At 43.0% G+C, this 10,000-nt stretch overlaps 2 non-coding genes across 2 annotated transcripts; both read left to right on the forward strand.

The window, feature by feature from the left end:
• Positions 1 to 128: 128 nt before the first annotated feature.
• Positions 129 to 210, forward strand: trnas-aga (transfer RNA serine (anticodon AGA)). Its single transcript has one exon. It is a non-coding gene; the product is annotated as a tRNA-Ser (tRNA).
• A 223-nt stretch (positions 211 to 433) lies between these two features.
• trnah-gug (transfer RNA histidin (anticodon GUG)) lies at positions 434 to 505 on the forward strand. Its single transcript has one exon. It is a non-coding gene; the product is annotated as a tRNA-His (tRNA).
• The last annotated feature ends 9,495 nt before the right edge of the window (positions 506 to 10,000 follow it).

A 10,000-nucleotide genomic window follows, 5' to 3' on the forward strand; every position in this document is an offset into this window, starting at 1 on the left:
CGGGTGAACGAGCCTCTTTTAGTGGAGCGGTACGTTTTGTTGTTGAGTTCTTGCTGATCTACACTGGCCTCGGGCAGCGACGCTGCAAGGCACCAATCCACAAACGACGTGCTCCTTTCAGCCAGCTTGTAGTCGTGGCCGAGTGGTTAAGGCGATGGACTAGAAATCCATTGGGGTCTCCCTGCGCAGGTTCGAATCCTGCCGACTACGTTGACAGCATGAGCCTGCTTTAGTGTGTAACCTTCTGGAGGCCTAGCTTAAACTTTATAAAAGGAAAAAAAGAATCCTTTTCTTTCAGTGACTTCTTCTCCAGAGTCACTGTTACAGGATTACCCTTGAAAAGAGTTATGTTGGTAAGAAACAGTTTTCTCTGCAAGCTAAAGATGACAAGGCCCCTTTGTATTCAGGGACACGTCGGGTAGACCTGTAGCTCGCCGTGATCGTATAGTGGTTAGTACTCTGCGTTGTGGCCGCAGCAACCCCGGTTCAAATCCGGGTCACGGCAAGATTTTCTGTGTGCCATTGAAATTGAGCTCCATGTCGCCACCTGTTCTCACCCCGTCCTTCAGACTACTCTTTTTGTGCACGGCGCGTGCCCTTGATGTGCTCTGGATGTTCGAGTGAATTGAAACTGGGACCTTCTTTGAAAGCACGAGCTCTCAGGTTCGAACCCTTAGAGAAAAGACTGAAAACGAAATGCTCCTATTTATTTCGGAAGAATCTTGCTTCAGAGAGAATATGGTGCGTGTTTATTTTCTAATCGCTAGGTGTCAGTACACTCGCTGGCTGTTACCTAGAGTGCCGCGGGCTTGCTATTTGCTACAAACAACTGCGCCTTTGACACAAGTTTACAATAACGATAAGAGCGCGGCAAGTCAACAGCATTGAAGCGTGTGAAGAGGCTTTCCAGACAAGTAGCAGTGAGTTTTTGTTCTTTTTCCTAGCATTATTTTCCATTAATTACTATTATCATCAGTCTACTAGGCTGCATTCCCACTAATTTGCAAATATATTTTGACATAGCAGACGTTTTGACGGCCATTCTGAATCTTCGAAGAAGGAAACGCAATGCATTGGAGGACACTCTTTTTTCTGCGCCAATACGATTCATTTTGCTGTGCGTTCCGACACAGCACGCACACTTCTCGAGCAAGAGCCCGGATAGCTCAGTCGGTAGAGCATCAGACTTTCGCCTGTTCGGGCGAACGAGCATCTTTTTGTGGAGCGGTACATTTTGTTGTTGAGTTCTTGCTGATCTACACTGGCCTCCGGCAGCGACGCTGCAAGGCACCAATCGACAAACGACATGCCCCTTTCAGCCAGCTTGTAGTCGTGGCCGTACCCTCCGGCGAATGGACAGCCTAACTATTCCTAACCATTTGTTACAAGTCCTAACAAAAGTCCTAACACAATCTAAATAAGTCCTAACAATTCCTAACACAATCTAAATAAGTCCTAACAATTCCTAACACAGGTCCTAACAATCCTAAATTACGTCCTAACAGTTCCGAACAGCGGGTCCTAACAGTTCCGAACAGTGGGGCAAAACAGCCATTGGCTGGACGGGCCAAAACAGTCATTGGCCGAAACATAGTCTCGTGACCACCGTCATAAAGAGCGACGGCGCGAAAAGGACTCGTCATTCACCCCATCACTACCTGAGACGGTTTTGTGTTTTGATGCAGGCAAGTACAATTTAATTAACATTTTAACGTGAAAGAGAAAAATTATCTATTCGTTGGACATTACAGTTCAAACTCGGTTTAGGTTGCACACGTTTAATTCAGCTATCTTTATTTGTAATTCGTTGTTTTAACACTTATATAGAGTTCGGAGGCCATGTTTTGATATAGTGATATAAATCGCGGCCTTCATACTGCAAAAGCTTAGCCGGACTGGTTTAAGATAACAGTATATAGACTATAAATGAGGATAATAATTCCTATGATGATTAATGTTAAAATACAGAGTGGTGACTTGTTTTGTATTAACCATAGAGTGTACAAATAAAACCGTAATAAAAAGCCTAATAACTTTAGAAACTAATTATGTTATAATTTTTACATAATGAACTGCTTTATTTTTAATCTCTGTTGCTTTTTACTGTTTTCAATTTATTAGTTTTTTTTTTTTCAATCGCTAACAAGCGCTTACCCATACTTCAGATAATTTTTCTAAACTCTTAAAACAGACTCACACCCACAAAACACAATTGGCCAAATGGATGATTTTCTTCTCAAAAACACATTTTGAAAAACACACTCTTCATTTCAAAATAGAACACATCTTTCTCTGCATACACTAACTTTACCAAAACACTGAAAATCTGACTCAGACTCAGAATGAAATTATTCTGTCAAAGAATAACACTTGTTTTCACGTCACAAGGTACATGCAGTCAATCAAAGTACACCCAGTTTCAAAATACTGGCTATTGTTGACATTACAAAAACTTCATAGACTTTAGTGTTTCAGTTTGAAAAACATGCAAAACATGCAGTCCACCGTTTTTACACTACATTTCTTGGTTGGGAATTGTATGTCCACATGTACAGTAACTTTACTTTTTTCCAGCCTCTCTTAGTGAAAGACCGTGGTTGATTACATGGTCAATGATAGTGGCACGGATTTCATCACTGACTACTGTTCTTGCAGCCCTTGGAATGCCACCACCACACATTCTTACACCTTTACCTTGCCCTCTCCTTGGGCCTTCTCTTCTCCCTGGCCCTGCTCCTCTCACTTCACCTCTCATCTCTCACTGCACCCCTCACTGCACCTCTCACTGCACCCCTCACTGCATCTCACCTCTCACTGCATCTCACCTCTCACTGCACACTGCACCCCTCACTGCACCTCTCACTGCATCTCACCTCTCACTGCACCCCTCACTGCACCTCTCACTGCATCTCACCTCTCACTGCATCTCACCTCTCACTGCATCTCACCTCTCACTGCATCTCACCTCTCACTGCATCTCACCTCTCACTGCATCTCACCTCTCACTGGATCTCACCTCTCACTGCATCTCACCTCTCACTGCATCTCACCTCTCACTGCACACTGCACCCCTCACTGCACCTCTCACTGCACCTCACCTCTCACTGCACCTCACCTCTCACTGCACCTCACCTCTCACTGCACCTCTCACTGCACCACTCACTGCACCCCACCTCTCACTGCACCTCTCACTGCACCTCTCACTGCACCTCTCACTGCACCCCTCACTGCATCTCACCTCTCACTGCACCTCTAACTGCACCTCTCACTGCACCACTCACTGCACCCCTCACTGCATCTCACCTCTCACTGCACCTCACGTCTCACTGCACACTGCACCTCTCACTGCACCTCTCACTGCACCCCTCATTGCACCAATTTGAATTTAGTGCAACGTAATCATTCATTCTATTTACCATAGTTTAAAAATTGTCTTTTAACATGGTTAAATTAACAAACATACGTAATTTGACAACCATCCATGTGTAAAATCCCTCTTCTACATAAAATTTGTCTTTAACGTTTTCCCCTAAGCCTTTTCTTTAAATTTCATTTCATTTGTATCTCTCTGAAGTTGTTCTCAAGTTGTCTCGTATTTACCCTGTTGTTTCATATTTATAGACATGACTAAGACTGGTAAACCAGACTCATACTGGCATGACATCATGTGCAAGTATGCCCAAGGGAAGTACCACCTCTCAACAGGCAAGAAGCCAGGGGCGAAGAAGTGGAAGCATGCCTTGGAAAGAATTAATAACTGTCCATTACACAAACAGACCTGTGCATATGATATATTTGGGAAAATAATCACTTGCAAATGTGGTTATCATAAGGTATGTAATGAATGTGATTATTTTACCTATGCTGGTGATCATTACTAATTTAAAAACATTTTTTAATAAGAGAAAAATGTTCATTATTTGAGCTGTAAAGCCTGACATGAAATAATAGTCAGAAAAAGGTGTGTGTGTATATATATATATATATATATATAATGCGCACAAACTGAGCAAAGCTGTGCAATTTAGTGCAAATGCTGTCAGTACACTAGATTAATTTCTTAGCTTTTAATGTAAATCAGTGAGGTCTTTATAATGGTATAACAGGTTACTTGAATAAAATGCATATAAATGTCAATTTAACTCGCAGTAAAAAGATGCCTGCACAAAGACCTGAAGGTGGGTGTTTTTACAATTCTACTTAAAGGTGTATTACTTTCCTTAAAGAACAACAACCTATGAATCAGACGACAGTTTGCATGTAGTAATTGTGTACAACATGTTTTTCAGCAAAGTTTTGATTTTGATAATTTGCAGATTTTGAGACCTAGGGAAAACACTAATCCTAGGGAAAACACTAATGCTTTTTTTACAGTCAGCAGAGCAGACAGTGTTAGGCATGCAAGCAGGACCACAGAGCAGTGCAGGCATGCAAGCAGGACCACAGAGCAGTGCAGGCATGCAAGCAGGACCACAGAGCAGTGCAGGCATGCAAGCAGGACCACAGAGCAGTGCAGGCATGCAAGCAGGACCACAGAGCAGTGCAGGCATGCAAGCAGGACCACAGAGCAGTGCAGGCATGCAAGCAGGACCACAGAGCAGTGCAGGCATGCAAGCAGGACCACAGAGCAGTGCAGGCATGCAAGGAGGACCACAGAGCAGTGCAGGTGCAAAACCTGCCTCATGGAGCAGTGCAGGTGCGCAGGCAAGACCAGCCTCATGGAGCAGTGCAGGTGCGCAGGCAAGACCAGCCTCATGGAGCAGTGCAGGTGCGCAGGCAAGACCAGCCTCATGGAGCAGTGCAGGTGCGCAGGCAAGACCAGCCTCATGGAGCAGTGCAGGTGCGCAGGCAAGACCAGCCTCATGGAGCAGTGCAGGTGCGCAGGCAAGATCAGTCCCAGAGAGCAGTGCAGGTGCTCAGGCAAGACCAGCCTCATGGAGCAGTGCAGGTGCGCAGGCAAGATCAGTCCCAGAGAGCAGTGCAGGTGCTCAGGCAAGACCAGCCTCATGGAGCAGTGCAGGTGCTCAGGCAAGACCACTGAGCAGTGCAGGCGCAAAACCAGCCCCAGAGAGCAGTGCAGGCTCAAGATCAGTCCCAGAGAGCAGTGCAGGCTCAAGATCAGTCCCAGAGAGCAGTGCAGGCTCAAGATCAGTCCCAGAGAGCAGTGCAGGCTCAAGATCAGCCCCAGAGAGCAGTTCTTCAATAAAGTGTGGTCTTTGTGGTGAAGACATTGATGTGGACTGTTTCTCCGAACATCTGTCAGATTACCATGTCCAAGAATGTTGTGACCAGTGTGGTGCAAAAGTCTGGGGTGCGGTTGGACTTCTTCACCACATTGAAACTAATCATCCTTGTACCAGTCTTGCAGGGACAGAATCTGTGGATCCACCAACACCTTCTCCAACAACATCATTTACTGAATCACCCGCATACATTGAAGAGCAGCAAGGCGTTCCACAAACTGCACCTCAAACACCATCCCTGGAAATTAACCTGAGGCCTCCAGTAGTGAATTGGGTGAGTTTTCTCCCCAAACAGTTCTGTCGAGTTATTAAGCCAGCAGACCAGAAGTGGATCGCGCAGTGTCTATATGACGCCACAGGACGACTTAAGCAGCAGTTTTCTCAAAACTGGTTTCATCCACCAAGTCCCAGCAAGCCTACAACTTCACCTCCTGATCCTAACACCTACTTTAGACAGCGTATGTTTCTGTGGGCCCCAATGAGAATGTGGGGTATTCCTCTGAAGTGCACACAGTGCAATAGGAAGATGCACCATTCAGGAATCTACACAAAAGTGAGGGAAGTCATTGATATTGACTCGAGATATTATTTAATTGGAGTAGACTACCCTCGCTGCAGTAAGTGTAAGATTCCTGTCTGCCCTTGGAGTTCGGAGATCCTCAAACGACTAGATCCCTCCCACAGAAACAAATTCCCCGCTGTTCTTACCACTCACCTTGCACTTGACAGGAAGTGTGTGACTTTGTTGAAGCCTAGAACTGCTGGGAACAGCTCCAGTTTCTTGCAGCAGGCGCTTGAAGAAGTTCACAGCGAGGAGTGGGCAAGACGTACCATTAACTATCTGACAGACTGTGAATTTCACAAAAAGAAATGTGCCCTGACACAGGCTAAAGTGGTATATCAGCAGCCACCGCCTTTTTGCCCCCTACCTCTGGCACAGTGGTTTGAGTCGGTTCATGCCAACGAGATCCTGAGTCACATTGATGAGCTAAAGGGTGTCATAACATCAACATATGGTAGCATCCTGAAGCTTGATTCTACCAAGAAGGTAAATGTATATAAAAAGAGGCAAATGCATGTTAATTTCAACTTGATGTTCAGAGATTTTTATCTGATTGTAATGTTTGTGTATTTATATAGATAACTAAAAAGCTTGCTGGTGGCATTGCGGACACTGCTACATGGATGACCAATGTTGGCAATGAGTTTGGCCAAGTCCTGAACTGTGTCCTAACCACTGGTGAGGGAGCTGGCATAGATGACTTGTGTCAGGGCATCGTAAAGCGATACAAGGATGCTGGGGAGCCAGAGCCAGCTGTGATTTACGTTGACCGGGACTGCTGCAGCGAGACAGGTTTGTTACATTAAGTCTTTACCTAATATGAATGTGTTTGTATTTCTAATTCATATTAGCAACCATTTCAGGCATGTTTCTAAATTACTAAAAACTAAATTTCATTCCTGTACATGGTTTTTCTAGGTGTTTGTTCATATTCTTTAAGAACACTCATAAAGAGAATTTTTAGAACTATTTACTATAGAAATTTATATTTTTTTAGATCTATTTACAATGGTTCCAAAATTCTTAATTTCTATTTACAGTAGCAATTTACTATGAGAACCCTGTTCAGTGTTTGCAATCAAGTAGACAAAAGCTTATGTAAAACAGCATTATTATATTTCTTTAATGATGCAAATGTAAATCTGAGAAAACCATCACTCCTTGTTTCTCATTGGTGTAGGCGTGACTCCAGTTCTTACCTGGTTCCGACCATGGAATATCACAGTGCGACTTGATGTGTTCCACTTACATCCGCTGTATGGCACTTTCTGCTCCAAGTTGTCCAGCTGTATATTTGAATGGGACAAGGATGACATCTCTCGTCTTAAAGAGGCGAAAAAGACCATGCTTTTAAAAAAACATGGGGGTCATATTTCAACAGAGGCCCAAATCCTGTCAAGCATCACCTCCAGTGAGCTGGCCAAGCACTGCAGGAGGAGGACACGCGGAGTTGAAGAAACTCGTGTCTTGATACAAGGACTGCTGGACTCCATGTGGGAACTGACCGACACCACTGGTTTGCGCCTCATCAATCCAGAGAGCATGACACGTGTGTGGGAGGTACAGCAGAAACACTTACCTTGCATCCAAGATCCACCCGGTGTTCAGTTGTACACAAAACTGGGCTCCGGTTTACAGAAGGGTGACAAGGTTCTGGATGTACTGAGGTGTGGCAGAGGGTCCTCCTCTCTGGAAAGCTTCCATCGCCACCAGTGCACTTTTATTCCAGGTAAATTGAAATTATAAAGCAATATTATGCATATATTTAAATAGTGTTGTCACAATACTGAAGTTGCTGACTTCGAAAATTAAAGGCACCAAATTGGAAACAAACCTTTTTCTTAGGCCTGGTGGTTCTGAGTGGGGGGTTATATAATAGTATTTTAATCATGTGAAACATTGTCTTTCAGGTTGGAGATGTAATGCACTACATACGCAGATGTACATGCTTGAGGGTGCATCTAGGTGGAACATCAACCGAGCTCATCAAGCTGTGGACATGAGTGGTACATCACTTACTAAAATGTATGATGTACGTTTAATGTCCCACATGAATGTCCTCAGCAACAGAGTCCTTGGATGTGCACTCCTGCCAGAATTCAAACCTCCTGGGAAACCCACTGGTAAGATTCACCATTGTACACACTATTACGATAGTGATTCCAGGCATCACTGTGTGTTTTCAAAGGCTTTGCATGCTGCCTGAACGCTAACCAATCAGACCATCGTTTTCATGACTGATCATTGCTGTAAAGGTGCTTGTTCCTAGTTATAAGATATGTCAGTTTGTGAAGTTGAAGTGTATTTGTTTTTAGTTTTTCTTTTGTGATTTTTGCTTTTACATTTTTCATGTTAATCGCAAAATAGATTTTTCATTAGCAACACTACATTCATCACATGCACTGTAGCCTACTGCTTTAGCCTGATATATAGCTCTTATTACAAAATGTTTATTGAATCTTTATGGCAGATGAGCGTATAGCTGTGGAGTACTTGCTGGCACAGTCTGACAGAGGAGACCTGATTTCTCCACTGGAGCAACATGAAATCGCCTTGCCAGAGATGGAGGTTGAAGTTCAGGAGGATGAGTGTCTGGATGTCACAATATGTGATGCGGCAGACCTCAATTTGGGCACACACACCCTTGCAAGTTCCAGCAGTCATGGTGATTCATTGATCTCACCTCTGGTAATGTCAATTTTCTTGATCGTTTTGAATTAAAATTACATAGGAATGTTAATGTTTTTAGGAGCAATGAATGAGTTGCTTCATGATTAAACGTTCATTTAATTAAAAGATTAATAATAGTCAATTTGAACAGTCAATTTTGTAACTGAAGTTTATTCTTCTCTTTAAAATGTTTTTAAAAAATCTAGGAAACCAGTGTGCCAAGTGGTGGCTCTTACAGTCCTGACATTGAAGACATTTCCTGTGCTGGGCCCAGCACACCAGCTCCGGTAAAGTTTCTAATACCTGATGCTTGTAATTTGTGAATGGTTTATCAAAGTATCAAAATAATTTCCTAATCCAGGATTCTGTTTTTGTTTCCATTTCTAGGACAGTAGATGTGATTCAAGGGGTGTTCCTGGATGGGAGGCAGTGGATAACCTGGCAGGCTATCTCGTCAGTCTCAACCGCACGATCACTGGTTTATCAACTAACGAGATAGCAGAGATCTTGCGGTTGTATTCGTATTTGCATACCATTGATCAGTCCCCCTCCAAGTATTCCCTTAAGTGCAAGAAAAAGACCTTGGAAGGTCCTTGGAGAGCTTCTCGGAAGCGTAGTGGCTCAGCCCCTGGTCAGCAAGCAGCTGAGAGGTGAGTTAAATTGTAGTGCACCGGTGTTAAATTTGAGTCTTGTTGAATGCTCCCTGTATAATTTAATTCCTTTCAAAGGTTAAAAATACTTTAAAAAACTGTTTTGATGAGATCCAGGATAGATCATAAAGTCTATCTCTCATTGCCATACAATTCCAAAACATAATCAGTCTATATGTTTACAAAGCTATAATGAACCATAGAATACTAATCATACATAATACAATCATGCATCTTTTTATTCACAGACTGTTCATGACTCATGGTCAGGCTGCCCAGAGACCTGATGCCAACAGGGTTTCAGAATGTGTTGCACTCAAGCTTCTGAAGGAATTCAGGGAAGCCAGAAATAGGCCTAAAGATAACAAGGGCAAAACCTTTCCCATTCCTCAGGCAATTGTGATGATTTATAGCCACATCAAGCAGCTGCTTGAAGACTGCAGAGAGCTACTAGACCAGACCAACTTGGTGCTAGTTACTATAAACAACACCACAGTGTCTTCATGGTGAGTTGGATTTCAGCTTCCTAAATTCACTTCAGTAATATGAAATCTATTCCTATGATGAACGACTGCACTTCTGAAATAATAAATCTTTTGAACTATTCTCTATTCCACATGTATTTGTATATAACATACATTAAATGTATACATTGTTTTCAGACACCGTCTCATTTTGAAACTTGCAACCTTTTATATGTCTGCCAAAAAAAGGATTTAAAAAATTTGGTAATAAATGCATACATTGTTTCACAAAAGCTTTTCAGAAATTCAGAATGTTACGGTTTAGAATACGTTATTGCTTATTACACAGCTTTCTGAAATGCTTGATTCTGATTTGTCAGTTGAGACATTCCACAGTCTGTTTTTCTCTGA

The sequence above is a fragment of the Siphateles boraxobius genome, unplaced genomic scaffold (genome assembly GCF_051911475.1).
Source record: "Siphateles boraxobius isolate OS27281-9 unplaced genomic scaffold, OSU_SipBor_1 51, whole genome shotgun sequence".
NCBI lineage: Eukaryota > Metazoa > Chordata > Actinopteri > Cypriniformes > Leuciscidae > Siphateles > Siphateles boraxobius.